The sequence below is a fragment of the Stegodyphus dumicola genome, chromosome 5 (assembly GCF_044657685.1).
Source record: "Stegodyphus dumicola isolate Sdum_Otavi_A_Nest chromosome 5, ASM4465768v1".
Lineage (NCBI taxonomy): Eukaryota > Metazoa > Arthropoda > Arachnida > Araneae > Eresidae > Stegodyphus > Stegodyphus dumicola.
The window spans coordinates 41,691,351-41,711,825 of NC_140772.1; the positions used below are offsets into that span (position 1 = coordinate 41,691,351).

The following is a 20,475-nucleotide window of genomic DNA, read 5'->3' on the forward strand; positions in this document are numbered from 1 at the left end:
AGTACAATCAAAGTACAATCATAATACATGTACAATAAATGAATATCGCATCAGACTTCTCCATTAATGCATCTGTTAAAGGTGAAAATGTCTGAGACGTCATGGTATCAAATATCCTGTTGTTATGGAATAATCAAAGAAAGGATATCATCACTTAAATAGCCATAAAATGATACAGTCCATAAATATGTAATGGGAAATTTATGTCTTTCTATGCGATTATAAAAAGATAGGCAGTCTTACTTAAATAAGGTCGACAGTGACTGGAAAATGACTTAACTCCGACTCTTAGATAAATCGCCATTGTGTTAACAAAATCAAATTTGAAATCTGATGACATATTTTTGGGACTAAGTATCTGACGTTAGTGTCCTCTTCCCATAGAAAAAAAAAAAAAAAAAAAAAAAAAAAAAACCTCGAAAAAGAGTTTATACTGAAAATTGGCTCGTATTTAAGTTACAGAGGCGGGAAAAAAATGGAAAACGCTCAAGAACCACCGGCTAATTACTATGTTAGCGAAGATCATCTTGCACAGACTTAAGAGCATTTTCAAATGTCTCACTTTGTTCTGACTAAGCTCCGAAGATACTGTAACTTAAAATAACGAGGAATCGAGAGGAATATGTTAGTGAAATGTTAGTTGTAAAAAAGCTGATTACCAAAGGTATTCAGATCACTGGCATTCAAAGGGACAGGATTAAAAAAAAATAATCATTTCAAAGAATTTGAATTTTGACGACGCACTAAGGTGAACCTCAAAGTTTCATATATTTTGCCATTTTTATCATTTTTTTTAATATTTAATTTAGAATGCTTAAATTATTGCTTTAATTTGTGATCTTTTTAGAATATCGTCAATATCGTAGCTAGTCATAGGCATATTTCCTTATCAAAATGAAAAAATTTACTTAAAATGTACAAAAAAAAAAAAAAAAATCTGAAATGTTTCAGATTTTAAATTACGTCCAAAGGGGCGTTTTTTAACATTTTGTGTGTTACCTTTCTTTATTAAATATCATGTTCCTCGCACTTAAACCATAAGATCCAGTGCAACAGCAATATCGCAAAATAGTTTTAAAACGAGCATATCTTTAGAATTTCCGATACAGAGACTCACGCGCTGGAGATAAAAATGTTTTTCCTGCACAACGTTGCCATTGCTCACTTTGAAATCCTTGGGTTTGTTAATCAAAAATTCGCCAAAGTTTTAAAAAATAGGAAATCGATCATAAAACAAATTTCAAATTTCAAATTTGGTCTTCCACATGATCATATTCGTTGGAGGATTACGTTATTCAAAATTGGATGACTCTATGTACCGTTATTTTATGACAATTTGAGAAATATACATACATTTACGCAGATTTTCATTATTTAATTTCTTCAAATATAATGCAGGACTCTAACATTTTATGGCAACAGTTTGAAAAGTGAACCGACATTTATCCGTCCGACGCAAAATGCCAAAACGAAACTAATAGTCCTTCGGGATTCAAATCCCTTTGGACTAAAAATACTTTTATAATTTACTGGAATCTTACGTTATCGTTTTCGATAGTCCCTGAATGACTATCCGGGACTATCGTTTTCGTTTTGCGATTTTGCGTCGATTCACTACAAACAGCGAATCACTTCTCAAACTGTTGCCACAAAGTATTATCGCCCCGTGTTATATTTAAAGAAATTAAATAATGAAAAAATCTGCCTAAATGTATGTATATTTCTCGCATTGTGATAAAACAACGGTACATAGAGCCATCGAATTTTGAATGACGTAATCCTCCTACGCATATGGGCATGTGGAAGACCAAATTTGAAATTTGGAATTTGTTTTATTATCGATTTCCTATTTTGGAAAACTTTAACGAATTTTTGATTAACAAACTCAAGGGTTTCAAAGCGAGCAATGGAAACGTTGTACAGAAAAAGTATTTTTATCTCCAGCGCGCGAGTCTCTGTATTGGAAATTCTACATATATGCTCATTTTAAAACTATTTTGCGATATTGCTGTTGAACTGAATTTTACGGTTTAAGTGCGAAGAACGTGATATTTAATAAATAAGTATAACATACAAAATGTTAAAAAAACGGCCCCTTTGGACATAATTTAAAATCTGAAACACTTCATTCATAAATCATAAAATCTGAAACATTCATTCATTCATAAATTCATAAAATTTGAAACATTTCAGATTTCCCCCCCCACACACACACACTTAGGACTTCTTATATTCATTAAATTCGCCATTAAAAGTACATAACTTTTTTAATAAATGAATTAACGAACAGTTGAAAAAATTTCTGAACAGAGAATTTTTTTATTGTATACTTTTATAAATGTAATATACTGAGATCACTTTTTTCATTATGAAAAACATATTTTTCTTTGAAAAATGAAACATTGAAAAAATGCTGGTTAAAAAACTGGAGATGAACAGTTTTAGCCACTAATTCAATAAAAGTTTTTTCCACCATTCCTGTTAAGTGAAGTTTTCTGCATTTCGTTTTTGAAACTTTTTACTAGGGTCCGATTAATGTTTCCCTTGTCCCTTAAGGAACAGTGTTCTTTCTGACGCCTCGATAGAGAAAAGGAGTTATTTTATTAGGAGTTATACCGTGATTTCAAGGGCCCTTTCAATCTGGAGCTGTAGGCCAGAGTTTTGTTTGCCTAGGCCTTGTTCTTTAAAGTGGAAACTCGATTATCCATCACTCTTTTAATCACCACCTTATGCCACCCGTTAGCCAGAGACATTCGATGGATATAACAAATTCACACATATATAGAACCCCTACTCACACATAATAAATAAAATAAATAATAATTTAAAATTGCAACTCAACGGCTTTCAGACACGTCGTCACGGCAAGATAGAATTCAGAAAATGGTAAATTGTAAGAGTAAGAAAAAGTTTTAAAAAGAAAAATGCTTTTTACAAGAACAGTAACTGAAAAACATATAAGAATAAACAACGTTTTAAGGATATTGAAGAAGACAGACAGTGAAGCTTAACTGAGCTGGGATATTTGTAATAATAAATTATCTGTGGATATTTTATCCCTGATTTTTCGCTTTTACATCATTGGTAATTCTTACTTTCTACAATGCGAATAATAAAATATGAATGCATTTTAGCAATAAAGTTTTCTATTATAATATCAACATACATACCTTCAATTAATGTTAGTTTTAAAGAAGAAGAAGAATATTGTTGCGTGCGTACGGCTTCGTTGAATGCGCAAGTCCGATGAAATAAATGAACAAGATTTATTATTATAACAACAAATAATACAAAAATGCTTAAATTTCCTCAGATATTCGTACAGTATTACAATATCTCACAGTAGTTATCTTTTAACTACTCAAACATTCAACAGAACTTAATTCAAAACAGCTAGAGAAAGCTAATCCGCGAATTCGCTATACTCAACAAGAGTAGTTTTCTAAACAAACTCTAAAACAACAACTAACTAACTGAATTGAGAGGTTTTCCTCCTTTTTACAGCTTTTAAATCACGCGCGAGATTGTTCTAGCAATTTCTCGAAATCAAAAAAGAGATATTTATTTATTAAATGTTAAATGCACGTGCTCTTGTATTTTTAATTTTCCGGCTTAGTTTTCTTTTAATATCCGTCACGCGCTGCACTAAACGGGGAATAAAATAATTTTATTTATAATTCTACTCTATTTAAATACCAAATCCGTAACAATATATTTAAGAAGCTAACAACACTTAGATTTACGGCGCCTTGGTTATAAAATAGAGCATACTGCAGACATGAAACAGATCTTCTGAGGCTTTGTCGTTATATTTGGGTAAAATATGTATTAATATAGTTCTCATTATTGCTAAGATATAAACAGCTGGAATGGTGTCGCAAAGTGGTAATCGCAAGGGATCCCTAATAATTAATTTTTTTAAATAATTAAAATACTCTGCGTCGGGCCCCCAGAATTCCTGGGGAGATGAGAGCTCATCTTTCATAAAACCGCCATTGACGGAAAGAGCAATAGCAAAGTTAACGAACGTTTTGAGGTACAAAATGGCAACTAATTCTGTACAGAATGTGATGACTACGGCAAACTGTTTAAATGCAGAAGGACAGAAAGGTACCATCGATTATCATCAAAAATAATTAGTTAAGCTCAAATACGCCTTCTGGATGCACTGAAAAGTTCTATAAAAAGAGACACGAAGAAGCTAAGTAGAAGCTTCTTCTACGTAAGACTGGAACGCAGTGATAAAGGCTCATCAAGTGCAATTTGTAATTTAAATGAACGTCTAATGGTGGCCCGCATATTCATCTGCTTAGTAGTATTTAGCCACTAATTACTATATTCTATCGTTCCAGTTAAGCAAAGTTTTATAGTATTTCGTTTTTAAAACCGTTTAGAGCAGCGGTTCTTAGCCTTTTGACTAACGCGTACCATCTAAACAAAAATTGAAAAACTTAAGTACCACCACTACATTTTACAATGATCATTTTTCAAATTCTCAATAGAAATACTCTCTTTTGCAAAAAAATAAATAAATAAATAAATCGCAAAACGAAAACAATAGTCCTTCAGGGACAAAGCCCATTTGGACTAAAAAAAAATCTGAAATGTTTCAGATTTTAAATTACGTCCAAAGGGGCGTTTTTTTAACGTTTTGAGTGTTACCTTTATTTATTAAATATCATGTTCTTTGCACTTAAACCATAAAATTCAGTTCAAGAGCAATATCGCAAAATAATGTTAAATTAAGCATATCTTTAGAATTTCCGATATACACAGTCTCGCGAGCTGGAGATAAAAGTATTTTTTTTTATATATAACGTTGCCATTTCTCGCTTTTAAAGCATTGAGTTCGTAAATCAAAAATTCGTTAAAGTTTTACAAAATATAAAATCTATAATAAAACAAATTCCAAATTTGGGATTTCAGATGCCCATATTCGCAGTAGGATTTCGTCATTCAAAATTCGATGGCTCTATGTACCATTGTTTTATCACAATGCGAGAAATAGACAATCATTTATGCAGATTTTTCATTATTTAATTTCTTCAAATATAATGCAGGACTCTAACATTTTGTGGCAACAGTTTGAAAAGTGAACCGACGTTTATGAGTCCGACGCAAAATCGCAAAACGAAAACAATAGTCCTTCAGGGACAAAGCCCCTTTGGACTAAAAAAAATCGAAGCACCATGAAGGAAGTGGTTGTTTTTGATGAAACTGAATATGTGTGTAGCTCATAGACAGATAATAAAATGATTTAAAAATAAAGGTCATAGTACCTGATCACGGCTCACAATCACCCATTGAGTGTTCAAGTTAGTAGATGGTCGAACCACTCCTGGCGGCAATGAATGCTTGGAATTCGTCGAGGCAGGAATGGTAGAGGTTCCTGCGACACATTCTGACAGGCATTCATCAGTTGTCGTTACAGATCTATGATATTTTGTGGTGCTCGAATCTGGCGGCCTACTATGCCCCAGACATGCTCGACTGGTGAAAGGTGTGGTGACCTTGCTGGCCAAGGAAAAGTATCAACTACACAGAGACAGTCCAGAGATATGCCAGCGGTATCTGGCCTGGCATTATCTTGTTGGAAAATGGCCCAGGATGACGTGTCATGAATGCGACCGGCCGCAGGATGGTATCAACATATCGTTGAGCTGTTAAAGATGTACGGGGGATTATTAAAGATAATCTGTCATAAGAAATAGCGTCATAGAATAGCGCCCTACATAATCATACCAGGGGTTATAGCTGTATGGGTTTGTAAAACAAAGACTGATTGGGACCGCTGGCTCCGTCCTCTCCAGACACGAACGCGGTAGTCATCCGCTTCAGGAGTGAAGCGGGAATCATGGCTGAACACAATACGATGCCAGTCTGATGACAGCCATGATGATCGACTGCGACACCACTCCAGAAGACTACGCCGATGTTGTGGGGTCAAAGGCAAACGTCTTAAAGGTTTCTGTGAGCATCACCCCGCCTCAGACAAGCGCCGTTAGATGGTGGACGGTACCACGGGAGCTATAGACGTGGCTGTAGTGCGTTGAATAGTCGACAATGATACCGTTGGGGCGGTTCGGGCCTGGCAAACAATCATACTATCTTGCCTCGCATTTTGCGCTGCTTGGCCTTCCAGAGCCTTCATTTTCGTCGGCAATTTCCTTGTAGGCATTGCTGCCAACATCTTGGTACAGAAGTGTCTGTGCGCTGCAGGTTGCGGCCTGTTGCTCGGTATGACCACCCAGCTTCACGCAAACCTACAATGCGACCACGTTCGAAGTCGTTTAGTTGTCTGTAAGGTCTTCGATATCGTCGTAATGGCATCTTTAGTTGCTTCCTTATGGAACTACAATGGCAGCAACAAAAAAGATAAATCTTCCGCCTCTGTTACTGATTTTATACTTTGGGAATTGCGCACTAGAAATGCGCGCTATGATCGCAATTCCTGTTCATTTGCCTTGAAACTTTGATCATTTTCATGCTTGATCAGAATGTTTTTGCATACCAAATTTCGTCAATATCGCAAAAGTCCTTCTTGGTGATTTGATTTTTTTGCTAAAGAGTGTATTTAAAAATATATATATATTTTGCCATTTGCACAACTTATTGGCTATTTGTATTAAACATGCACACATAAAAAATTTTTAATTAAAAATTGGTTACCATTATAATTATCAAAATTTAAGTTATAATCAGTGCTCCGGTGAGAAGCCCGGCTCCGGTGCTTCTCAATTTTTAAGATGAATTACAATTTTAGCCGGAGAGCACCGGAGCCCTAAATAAGATGAGCTCCGGTACTTCATTTTATAAAACTGAACCACAATTTAAAGGGAAAAATTTAGAATTCCTAACGTTTTAGTTTAACAATAAGCAGACTTTGCAATACTCTATTTTCCTAGAAATACAAACTCATGAGAATATGAGACGTTCAAGTCCCCTCGCTCACATGCGGAAACCTTTCCTTTTAAGAAGGGCAAGAAATTTGGGGGAGTTTGTTTAGGAACGCATAAATTTCTCGCCATACCACTGTATCTAATGTATTGTTATCGATGCTTACAGTGAGTTATCCTCGAAGGAAGGAAAATTTGTGTTCTTAAATGTGCGTTAAGTGACAGTGAGTACAATAATAGTGAAATACTGAGATAAACTGCTCAAGCACGTCCTATACATCGTCTTCCCGCAGTATCCACTAATAGGGCGAAGTGTAACCAGCAATATTACATTCATCCTTAGGAATTAGATTCAGAACTCATTTTAGCCCTGACACACATCTGCTTGATGGCTATAATTACATCAGCAGAGAGCCGCGGTCAAAGAGAACGTTCTCTCTCACCAAGATTCCCCTCATTTTTTGTTCCCACCTACTCATACCCTCATTCTGTTTCGCCCCGGAATTTTCATCAGCTATACTTTAAGTATATTTAATTTTTGTGATGATAAAAGAACTCCCCCCCCCCTACGATCAGAGCTTAAATTGGGCCGGAGCCCACCGGATATCGGCTCTGGTGATTCTTAATTTTTGTAATAAATTATAATTCCAGCTGGAACGCACCGAAGCCCTGAATAAGAAGCCTGCGGCACTTCTCTTATGTAATTAAATAACAATTTCAGTAGAAATTTTATCTCGAAAATTTTATTTTAACAATAAAATTATATTAAAAATTGCATATTAAATTTCAATTTATCTCTTTACATTTTAATTATTTAATTACCTCAATCTTTAATTATTTTAATAAATTATAACTAATTATCTAATAATTATAAATTAAATTATAATTACTTAATTATCCAATAATTATCAATTAAATTATAATTAACTAGCAGCTTCGCTGCCAGCCTTCGTCTGGCTTTTAAATGTACCGGAAAAATGGCTGAAGGAAACACCAAACATTAAATTTAAAAACTGCGTAGAATTTTACTCTGCAGAACAACTTCATAAAAAAAACGTTATTACGTATAACAAAATTACAATGAAATAAGCAATATCCCTTAATATAAATATTAATTATCCTAATAAAATAAATTAACCAACATCTTAAAAACAGTGAAATTAGCAATAAATAACATAAAAGAATACAAAAAACAAAAAATTCTGAAAAGCAAAGTATAATTAATGATATTTTATCTTATATTTTCAAGAGAAAAAAATTACAATTAAATAAGCTATATCCTTTAATACAAATATTAATTATCCTAATAAAAATTAACCAATGTTCCGTTGAAGAAAAAATATCATGCAAAACTTTTCAATATCTTACAAACAGTGAAATAAGCAAAAAATAACATGAAAGAAACTCAAAAAACAAAAAATTCCGCGCAGAATTTTACTCTGCAGAACATCTTTATCAAAAAACAAAAAATTCCGCGCAGAATTTTACTCTACAGAACATCTTTATCAAAAAAAAAATGTATTATATATATATAAATGACAATGAATTATGACAATCTCTTAAAAACAGTGACATAAGAAATACGGTGAAAAATTGTTGCCAAACCCATATTTCTAAAAGAATGAAACTATTCAAAATCATGGGATTTCACCAAAAATCTATCAACAACAATAAGAAAGGAAAATTGTTGCCAAAATCACATTTTCAAAGATGTGAGATGTGAGAAGTGTACTCGGAAGCTTCATTTAAAATTTTTTTTAAAAATACAAAATATTATCATTTTTCCAAAATTCTTTTTATAAAAGCAGTCGCAAGGATGAAAGTTTAACGTGTCCAAAAATCAAAGAAAAATAAACTGTACATTTTTAAAAATAAACTTTTTTATAAAATATCTCGTTGAAACGGTGTTAAGCTCCCTTTGTTAAATAAATTCGTATTGAATCGATTTATTGAAACACGAAATTTATTTTAAGTTTGTAAAATAGCTAAGTGCCTACGTTTCATGGGATGTGAAAATGGAGTGTGTAGAGTTAAATCTCGCTTTCCTATAGCCCATTATGTCTCAAAATGACGCGATTTCGTCACAAAACATGAAATAAAAAAAATTTGAATTCGAATTTCGAAAAAATCGCTTCGAGGTGCACTGGCTCCTGTCTAGTTGCACCTATGTACCAAATTTCGAAGCCGTGGGTTTATTAGCTTACGCACAGCGCGAACGAAAGACACACACAGACAGACACTTTCTTTTATTATATGTAGAGAAGAGATGGTATAATGATTATTGATTAAATAACAATTTATAAACATTAATTACATAGCTACTAATTAATTTGATAATAATTGACTATTTAATTTTAAAATTATTAATGAGTTTAATAGTCATTTTATTTATTTATTTACTCTTGTTCCTCTTTGCTGACGGTCTTCCATAGGGCTCCAGCACTTCTAATCTTAGAAATTAAGCCCTGGTTATAATACTTAAATTCTAAAATTTAGTGTGAAATTTGGTTCTGTTTAAGAGAGATCAATTTATGTTTGGTCTTATTTCACTTTGTTTTAACCATTTAGGATCCACCTTTTAATTTTGTTCTTTATTTATTTTTCAAACATAACACAGAAGAAAACCCTTGTTCACACAAATAGGTTGTGCAAAAGGCAATAAAAATTTAATAGCTTTATATAAGATGCTTTTAAATTCTTTTTTTTTTTCGGTTCAGCCAAAAGTTAAGAAATGTGTTATTTTTGAAATCTTCAGTTTGAGTTCGATTACAGGAAATTTCTATCAGCTGTTCTTTTCCTTCAGGAGATTTTTAAACTTAATACTTTGTTTCTTCGCGTACCACAGATTGAGAATCGCTGGTTTAGAGGCCAATTAGGATATCCGAGGACTCTAGGCACAAATCAGTTTAATCGCTCATTCTCTATTATTAAATAATGAAGAATCTTCATGTGTGTATATGTTCCCACATTGAGAAAAAACTGTGATACCTAGAGCCACCACTAGTTCTCCACGTAAATATGTGCACCTCAAAGTTCAAATTTTTAATTTCGAATTTTCTTTTTAGTTATTTCATACTGCATGCGAATTTGATGAATTTTAGATTACCAAGCTCAGCGATTTAAAAGCAGTGATTGCCGCTGGTCGAAATAAGGCATTTTCAGTCTGCGCACCAGTCTGTTGCCATTGGCCAAAGTGTAAGAAATTTATTTTTCGAATTCAATCAAGAAACTTTACTGTTTAAAATAAATATATTCCTACTGCAGGAAATGAAATGCTTTTATTTTTTACGCGCCAGCGTGTTGCCATACGGCTTATCTTCAGATATTTAACTTCTAAATTTAATCCGTCTGTTACTGATCAACAAACTAAACGATTTAAAAGCAATAAATTTACTTTTTAATCTGTTTTATTTAAATAAAATGCATTTAATTCATAATATATATTATTTATAAATTTTATGAGTTTGTTCATATAATTTTTCAAAGATTTTTCAAACAATATACAGATTTTTTTTCTTCCAGAGTTTTACAATTTTTTAGAAGGCAAATTTTCTATGAGGTATGTAATATTATGATTTAAAGACCTTAAATGCAACTGGCTTGCTTAGTTGAACTCGTGCTGATAATTCGTTCGGAAATTATTCAGGATTCAATTTTTTACGCTTCTTTAAGAAAGATTCGCAATGTTTCATTGCATAATTAGAAAGATACAAGAGAAATCTCCTCCATAATACAATATATTACTACAAAACGATCACTGCGTTCCACATCACCAAATTCTTCATTACAATCAGAAGCAAAATAAACTGAACCAACTGATAGTTTAGCTAATTTTGCCACTGACGGACCAATACACACCGAAATATAAAATAGCACACCAAAAATAATATAAACATTATTGAGAAAATCTGAAGGAAAGAAAGAAGCTAATTCATCTTATATATATGCGGCTTAAGTGTTTGTCACCGATAGTTTATTGGTTGCTTGCGTAACTGTAAATTGTTTTATTCCCGATGTAGTGCAGCGCGTGACAAATATTATGAGAAAGCTAAGCCGGAAAAATTAAAAATACGTGCATTTACCATTTAAAAATAAATTTAACATCTATATATAATAGAATTCGGAAATATGCAACCGGCAAAAACCGGCAACGATGAAAAAACAAATAAAATGAAATAATTAAATATTTTTATTATATGCGGCTTAAGTGTCTGTTTGTCGCCGATAGTTTATCGGTTGCTTGCGTAAATGTACTAGCCAATGGGGTGAAGTTGCCACGGCACAGGGTTGCCATTTCAATTGAGACATAGACAATTTCCTGTAAAACTTGCCTTTGCTATGACCATCAATAAGTCTCAGGGGCAAACGCTTAAGCGTGTTGCCATTTTTTTACCTGAGCCTGCAGTTGGACACGGTCAACTTTACGTTGCCTGTTCAAGAGTTCGTGAAGGAACGGACGTAAAATTAAAAATAATTGATAGTCTGGCTGACTGACTGTTAACTTATAGGCAGAATACCACTGAGATCAGTAGTTTATCTGCCTCAATCAAATTTATGCCAGATGGGCGCAATAACATAAAACTATCTTCACATAATGTGAGCCGTAAGGAGGAGCAAAGACGGATAAAGGATAGGAAGACCAGCTACGCAAGAGCTCACTAACAAGTAACAGGCCCAGTAAAGGAGTGACTAAGTGGGAGTCATAAAATCATTGATGGTCCTCTGCAAGGCGAGCTTAAAAATGATGGAAAGATCTACACAAGAAATGGTGTGTACAAAGAGATCTTTGACATGTAATTAATATTTTATTATTTAAATCACCTTTATTTATTGAGCTAGCGGCGGGCTCTTAAGAAATGTATCGCCTGTGGTTTCTTTCATTGCATTCTACTTTAAGCAATTAAGCAAGTAGAAGGGGAAACCCCGTGGGGCAGTAAGCAAAGGGGCGTCCACGCCGCCAGCCCTGGGTAATTCAGTTTGAATTAGCAGACACTTTTACACAAATCATTTTAATTACAATTTATAATATATAGAACAGCGGTCATTTCGTATGACCGCCGGGCTTTCTATTATTTTATAGGCCCACCAGCGTTAAAATGGCTGAACGCTGGTAGTTCGGTCTGAGGTTCGAATCCCGCGAACGGGCTGGCTGCATGGGCGTTTTCGTGGTTTTCAAAGTGGTGGTGTAACGCGTATACGAGCCAGTTTCCCTTAGAAAGTCCTCCACGAAGGTATCCATCCTCTTAGGCAGATAGCCCTAGTGTGCTTTGCCATAATTAAATAAACAAAACCAAATCATGTTTTGTAACTCCGTATTTAATTGTTAAACAATCAGATGCTTTTGTGCACTGAAAAGTAAAATGCTCTAAAACATGTTTCTTCATATCAGGCGTAATTAAAACTAGTCGTCATATTAAAGGAATTGGAATATACATATGTCTCCTTTTTTTTTCATAATAATTATTTTAAAGGTTGGCCGCGCAAGCGGCTATAACATTTGAAAGTAAACCAAACTGTTTTTGGTACATAAGACTGTATGCATTGTTCAAAGCAATAGTACTTCTAACCTTTAGTTTACTAATCACTTTAATGCATAAGCCTATTAGTCACACTTTTCACATGAACATTGACAAATATAGAATGTCAATTATTTCTGTGCATCAAAATGCAAACTGCCTTTCGGACGGTGTAAAATGAAAGCTACATCTACATCAAAAGGTTACATCTTCCCTCTAGAGTTTTCGAAACAAAAGCCAGAAACTTAAGTTTATACTAATTTTATATTAACCTCAAATTACTTAAAAATTATAAATAATAAAAATAATAAAAAAATAAAATCTGAAAGATTTCCGAATTTATATTACGTCCAAACTAGATTTTTAGTCCAAAGGGATTTGAATCCCGAAGGACTATTACGAGTAGTTTCGTTTTGGCATTTTGCGTCGGACGGATAAATGTCGGTTCACTTTTCAAACTGTTGCCATAAAATGTTAGAGTCCTGCATTATATTTGAAGAAATTAAATAATGAAAATCTGCGTAAATGTATGTATATTTCTCGTATTCTGATAAAACAACGGTACATAGAGTCATCGAATTTTGAATAACGTAATCCTCCAACGAATATGATCATGTGGAAGACCAAATTTGAAATTTGAAATTTGTTTTATGATCGATTTCCTATTTTTTAAAACTTTTACGAATTTTTGATTAACAAACTCAAGGATTTCAAAGCGAGCAATGGCAACGTTGTGCAGAAAAAAAATTTTTATCTCCAGCGCGTGAGTCTCTGTATCGGAAATTCTAAAGATATGCTCGTTTTAAAACTATTTTGCGATATTGCTGTTGCACTGGATCTTATGGTTTAAGTGCGAGGAACATGATATTTAATAAAGAAAGGTAACACACAAAATGTTAAAAAAACGCCCCTTTGGACGTAATTTAAAATCTGAAACATTTCAGTTTTTTTTTTTTTTTTTTAAATATCTACAGACACATACACGTTTCGATAGCATTTGGGCTAACGCAACATTGTGCTAAACATATTTAAACACATCATATCTTTAAAATTTTCGATAGGCAATCTCGCGCGATGGAGATAAAATGTTTTATTCCCTAGTGTCGCCATTGCTCGCTTTGCAATTGTTAGCCCAAAGAGGCAATCTGCCCAGAAGGGCTATTAATTACGTTTTAGCATTTTGCGTCGTCCACTATAAAAAGACATTTCCTCTTTCAAATTGTTGCTACCACATATTAGATCCCTGCATTATATTTAAAGAAATGAAATAATGTAGAATCTGCATGAATGTATGTATGTATTTCGAACTGCGACAAAACAATGGTACCTAGAGTCATCAAATTTTGAATAACGTAATCCTCCATCGAATATGTGCATCTGGAAGCCCAAATTCGGAATTTGCTATTATCCATGTCATATTTTGTAAAACGTTAACGAATTTTGGGTTAACGAAGTGAACGATTTCAAAGCGATCAATGGCAACACTGTAAGGAAAAAATATATCTCCAGCGCGCGAATCGTGTATCGGAAATTCTAAAGATATGTTCCTTTAAAATATTTTGTGATATTGCTGTTGAATTGAATTTTATGGTTTAAGTGCTAAGAACATGATATTTAATAAAGAAAGGTAACACACAAAATGCTAAATAAAAAAGCCCCTTTGGGCATAATATAAAATCTGAAAGCTTTCGGACTTTTTTTTAATTTAATTTAATTTTTTTTATTTTGTTAAGTTTTTTTAATCAAAAATTCGTTAAAATTTTACAAAATATGAAATACACACTAAAACAAATTTGAAATTCCTAATTCGGGTGCCCATGTACGAGTGGAGGACTATGTTATTCAAAATTTGATGACTCTAGGTACCACTGTTTTTTCACAATGCAAGAAACATACATACAGTCGTGTAGATTTTTCATTATTTATTTTCTTTAAATATAATACACGGCGATAATATTTGAGAGCTACAATTGGCAATTTGAAAAGTGATTCGGACACTTAAAGTGATTCGACGCAAAATGCCGTTTTGAGATCCCTTCTGGGCTAACAAAAAAAGGGGGAATTGGGGGGGGGGGGAAATAAGTTAACTAAATGCTAAAAATATTTCTTTTTAAAGCGTCAGTCTAAAACTGAATTTTGTTTCATTTTGATTATGCTTGTATAATTATGCTGGCTAAAAGAACGTTATCTTTCACCGACTTTATAAATTAAATTTAAAATGTACGAATTTGAATTTTATGAACTTACAAGGTATTAATGACAGCTAGGCATATTTTTCAATTACTTAAAATTTTATGCTTAAAAAAATGACCAGCTCTTATATTGCGGGTTAAAATTGCTTCTGTTGCGGGCTGCTGTTCTACTGCGGGCACATATGAGTCAAATAATGTAAAAATCAGTTATGCTTTGTCAAATCTTGAAGATTGTTGGACATCAATAAACGTAAAATTTTAAACTCGATGTATGAATTACCACAGATAACAAAATATTCCTTTTCCATTTTTCACCATTTACAAAAATAAAAAAAAAAAAAAAAGTTTAGGAAAGAGGGATAAAAAAAAGGGGGTAAGAAAAAACTGATAAACAAACTTACAGTTGATGTTGTTTAATTTAATCTTCAATCATATGTGCCTTATCAATCTTAAGCCAATTTATCGATCATCTAACCGTAAACGAGACTGATTATGAATAAATAAACAGACAGAAGACGTTATCAATAAACTTACCAAGGTTTACAAGCTGGCAGCACATGAGAGTAAACCGACTGGCGTGCCGGCGAACGTCCTTTTCCCGCCTAGACACGCCGGCCGGCCAGCCGCGTGTGGGCGGATCGCGATATGGTCATGTGACCGGGGTCGCGCACCAGCTGCGGGAAAGGGGAGCTATTCTTATGACTGCCTGAACCCATTATTCAACTTTCAAATTGGTGATCTTTGCGCGTTTCCCATTTCCCACATTTCCCTCCCCGATAAATAGGTATAAAAACTCGTACCAAATACGATTTTGATTATGAGATGCCCCTAAAGGACTGGCTTCAAATAAGCAGATAGTTATTTAAGGTCAACGGAACCTTTTACGAAAAGAGAAAGCATTATGGACGTTTCCTTCAATATCGGCAAACAGAATATTATTTTAAACTTTTGATAAGATGATGTATCAAAGAATCAGTTACCGTTATAATTTACGTAAGAAAATAGTTTTGGGAGTCCCCAGCAGAGGTAGATTTATAAGAACTGCTGGTTCGAAAAGAGGTACTGCTTACGTATTACTTACGAGAGAATTAAGCACAGCTGCCAACCCACACTAGTTAAAAGCGTGCTGGAAAGGAAAAATGTGCGGCATATCAGAAACCAACACAGGTCGAGTAATTTGCAGCAGCTAAGGGCCTCGTGCTCCAAGGGGCCTCCAAATAATTAATTAATTTTTAAAAAATAGTAAACATACGTTGTATCTTAGTAACGAATTATGGCGGTTCCCCATGCTTGTTGTCATGGCAGCATGTCCGGCTAGCAATCAGATGATCCGTAGTTCGAGTCTCAAAAATCACTCGCAGATGATATTTCGCGTTTTAACGCACACCAGGAGAAAATAATAATAATAGTAATAATAAGTAGACTTTTGTTGTTGTGCATTTGAATTGATAATGTGGACTGAATCCTAATTCAACGCTCATCTGTTAATGAAATACTTCTAATCATAGAATAAGGAAATAGTAATAATAAGTAGACTTTTGTTGATGTGCATTTGAATAAATAATGCGGACTGAATCCTAGGTCAACGCTCATCTGTTAATGAAATACTTCTAATCATAGAATGAGGAAAATAATCTTTCCTGGAGTAAAAACCTACACCAGGTTCGCTTTTGGTCACGCTACTACAAAAAATACAATTAAAACTTTTTATTAGCAATGGCAAATTCAAAAAGGAGAGTCCTCCCACCCCAATTTAAACTTAACAAAATCAACGAATGGATAATAAAATGTTGAATTATGTCACATAACACATAATTATTCATAAAGGTGTAGCTGTGTCACATGAAATAACCCAAATAAAACGAAGGAAAAGAATAACATAGTGCAACAATTTAAAATTAGTAGGGGATAATAAATTCGATTCACAAGGACCAGGGGGGAAGTGAGAGAAAGAGATTTGGAATATAACAATCTTAACCCAGCTATTACAAAATTTTAAGAAAAAGATTGGATAGTGGGATATATTTTTCAGTGTTGTACACTGCAAAAGAGGTCATTGCGCCAGTTTTCCCACGAATAATAGCAAATTTGCCGAAATATGGACCTACAAACTTTCGGGCCTCCGTACAGTGCCCATACCAAAACAGCACTACACTGAAGTTTAACTCGAAAAGAATATTAACGAATTTATAATTTTAAATAGGGTATCTCGTTTTAATTATTATTACTATCAGCCGAAAGAAGCGTTAGCTCAGTAAGGCTATAATTTCGTTTCGCCATTTTGCGTCGATTCACTTTCTGCGTTGATTTACTTTTCAAACTGCTGCCACCAAATATTATCGCCCTGTGTTATATTTAAAAGAATTAAATAAAGAAGAATCTGCATAAATATGTATGTTTGTTTCTCACATTGTGATAAAACAACGGTACCTACAGCCATCAAATTTTGAATAATGTAATCTTCCACCGAATATGGGCATCTGGAAGGTCCTGATGTGGAATTTGGAATACGTTTTATTGTGGATTTCATATTTTGTAACATTTTAACGAATTCTGGATTAACAAACTCTAGGATTTCAAAGCGAGCAATGGCAACACTGTACGGAAATAAAAAAGCATTTTTATCTCCAAAGCGCAAGACTGTGTATTTACTTTTCAAACTGCTGCCACCAAATATTATCGCCCTGTGTTATATTTAAAGAAATTAAATAAAGAAGAATTTGCATAAATATGTATGTTTGTTTCTCACATTGTGATAAAACAACGGTACCTACAGCCATCAAATTTTGAATAACGTAATCTTCCACAGAATATGGGCATCTGAGAGGTCCTAATGTGGAATTTGGAATACGTTTTATTATGGATTTCATATTTTGTAACATTTTAACGAATTCTGGATTAACAAACTCTACGATTTCAAAGCGAGCAATGGCAACACTGTACGAAAATAAAAGCATTTTTATCTCCAAAGCGCAAGACTGTGTATCGGAAATTCTAAAGGTATGCCGGAAATTCTAAAGGTATGCTCCTTTTAAAATTATTTTGGGATATTGCTGTTGAACTGAATTTTGTGGGTTAAGTGAGAAGAACGTGATATTTAATAAAGGTAACACAGAAAACGTTAAAAAAGATGCCCCTTTAGGCGTAATGTAAAATCTGAAAGCTCTTAGATTTATTATTATTATTATTATTATTTGACAATTGAAAGTCAAATTATTGAAAGTCAACAACTATTAACTGCTGCTAGAAGTCGGTCGGATTTTTAATACCTTTTGCTTCGTTAAAAAAAATTTATATTTACTTTCCAAGTCATCCAGTATTTGAGCCGAGTCTTCATCAAATAATATTCTTCAATACCTGTAAAGCGTTTTAGACCTTCATACTGTTCTTAACACGGTTTGTCATTAATGCAAATTTTGTCATATCTAAACCTTCTCAGAAACATCCGTGAATACAACATTCTTTCCGTAGACTTCGTAGATGATTTGTTTTATTTTTGTTGTTTGGTGTTTGTTGTTTGGTTTTCAAAACAAAAGCGTACAACGCCACAAATGCACTTTATCGATTTCTCTTTTTAGCTGCAGCAGAGATGAGGTAATACTGCTAATTATCGAACTCTCGTGGTTCTCATGTCCAGCTAGAAAAAGGGATGTTCCATGATTCCAATAACAGGGAAGGCGCAGTTGACTTCCTATATTTCCTGCACCAAAATATCTAATGAGTCGTATATCGCTGATGTTTAAGATGATCCAAATAAATTTTAGGATCTTGAAACCTTCTTAAATTAATAAAACTCCGTCATAAAATTAAAAATAGTCAGCTCGTAATAGCTTTCATTTACGTGCAGTCAAACTTCTGCAAGCGCCCTAATATTTTTTGTCAAGCCAAATTAAAAACTTTCAGTAGAATTTAAAGATTTATGTACAGTTTTACAGAACGGTAGTAATTACAAAGTTTTACACTAGCTCTTACAAACAAGTTGCGCGTTTTATACCGGGTGATATTTCTCTCTTGCATTTGCCATTTGTCAAATATTAAATTAAAAACACGTAGAGTCATCAGGTTATTTTGAATCACGAAACATGAAAAACTGAGCAATGACCTCGCCGGGACTCGAACCTGGACCTCTTATTAACTCGCCGAGTGTGCTATCGTTGCACCATGGCCCACCAGCGGCCGAGCGGTAAAGTCGCTGAACACTGGTAGTTCGGTCCGAGGTTCGAATCCCGCGAACGGGCTGGCTGCATGGGCGTTTTCGTGGTTTTCCCCATGTGTAACGTGTATACGAGCCAGTTTACCTTAGAAAGTCCTCCACGAAGGCATCCCTCCCCTTAGGCAGATAGCCCTAGTGTGCTTTGCCATAATTAAATACACCAACACCAACATCGTTACACCATGAAGGCATGCGGGAAGGGAGGAGAAAATATCATATTATCTGGCTTTGCAAGATTTTCATTTGTCCCTCAAATATACGTTTTAATTTTTTAACAGTAAGTATCTAATTTTATTTTCATATAACTTTAAATCATATGCTCTTTCAATTCAAAGGACTTCAACGTTTAAATTAACATTAATTAAAAACATTTAAATTATGTGTGTCTTATCTGTTGGTTCAAATATTATACAGCGAACTAAACATTCTGCAATTTAACAGCGGTTCGAACGAAGACTAAGCATGCTTATTTAAGTACTAAATAAACAAGAGGAGGGGGAAAAAGACAGAATAAAGCAGAGAAAAACGGAAAAAAAGGAGAAAAGGAAAGAGAGAAGCAAGTTTTAAAAATACAAGCTTTAGCGTATAATATTACAAAACTGTAACTGTAACATTTGGGCGAAAGAAATATCTAATAACACTGCTAAAGATTGGTAACATTATTATTTTATCAAGTTATGGTCGCAGAATCGGGAATTTTAACACTCATTCTCTAGGGCTTACCACCTTAAGGCACACTTTTCCAATATGTATATGTGTAGCTCGTTATAATAAAAGTGGTACAAAAATAAAAAGTAACTTCTAACTCAGTTTAAAACTTTAAAAAAAAATAAATGAATAAAATAGAAAAAACGTCCAAGGTCTAAAGGAATAGCTTAAGATCTTTCAGGACAGTTAAATGTTCAGGAAAATATGGAAATTTATGGCTTCCCGGGGAATTAAATCTTTAATCTTGGGCCTGCAGCTACTCCTCCTTACAGAAGAGGGGAATATTTTTATAGCTTCGACGGTGCAGGGGAAGTTAGGGAAATAAAAATTGATTTTTTCCCATGAACAGTAACCAGCGGCTCGGAGAAGATAAACATGTCTTTCTCGGCATAAAAACTCTTCTAAGTGCTGCCATGTGAGTTTCGACTATTTAATGAAGCATTCACAAACTCCAAAGGGATATAAAAATTGGTAATGAACAAAAAACAAAAAAAAACTGCTATTGATTTTCAACCAAGAACGAATGCATGTGTGCTCCTTCGAAATATACAATGGGATTACACCTTGATAAACGCAGCAAAAATTGAGAATGTAGCTCAATGAAAAACGCATCTAGTACTCAAAATATACTCAACATTTTAGTGCTGCTACAGAGGTTTCAGTTATCTTAATGAAACTTTCTCAAGCTGCGAAAAAATGTAAAAAATTGGCAACCAAAGAAATTGCTCTCGATTTTCAATCAGAAACTAATTATGGGTTCTCATCTGAATTTCAAAGGGACATCTTGATTATAAATTTGCTACATCTGGAAAATATCTTTAAAATAAAAAATGCATTTATGAGTTAGAACATTCCGAACATCACAGTTAGGTTATTTTAAATTAAATGTGCACAGAAGACTTTGGCTTACAGATTGGCAAAATTATTTAATACAAAAACTTGTACAGCTA

The 20,475-nt window shown here is 33.8% G+C and overlaps 1 protein-coding gene across 2 annotated transcripts in view; it reads right to left on the reverse strand.

The window, feature by feature from the left end:
- Positions 1-20,475, reverse strand: part of LOC118182196 (LHFPL tetraspan subfamily member 2a protein-like) — a 102,847-nt gene that overhangs the window by 18,802 nt on the left and 63,570 nt on the right. Inside the window, exon 1 of one of the 2 annotated variants that reach the window (XM_035351513.2) lies at positions 15,139-15,288. The exons of the other annotated variant lie outside the window; for it this stretch is intronic. The gene's annotated coding sequence lies outside the window, so the exon portion shown is untranslated. Of the gene's footprint in view, positions 1-15,138; positions 15,289-20,475 lie in introns of those variants that run through there. 2 annotated transcript variants of the gene reach the window in all.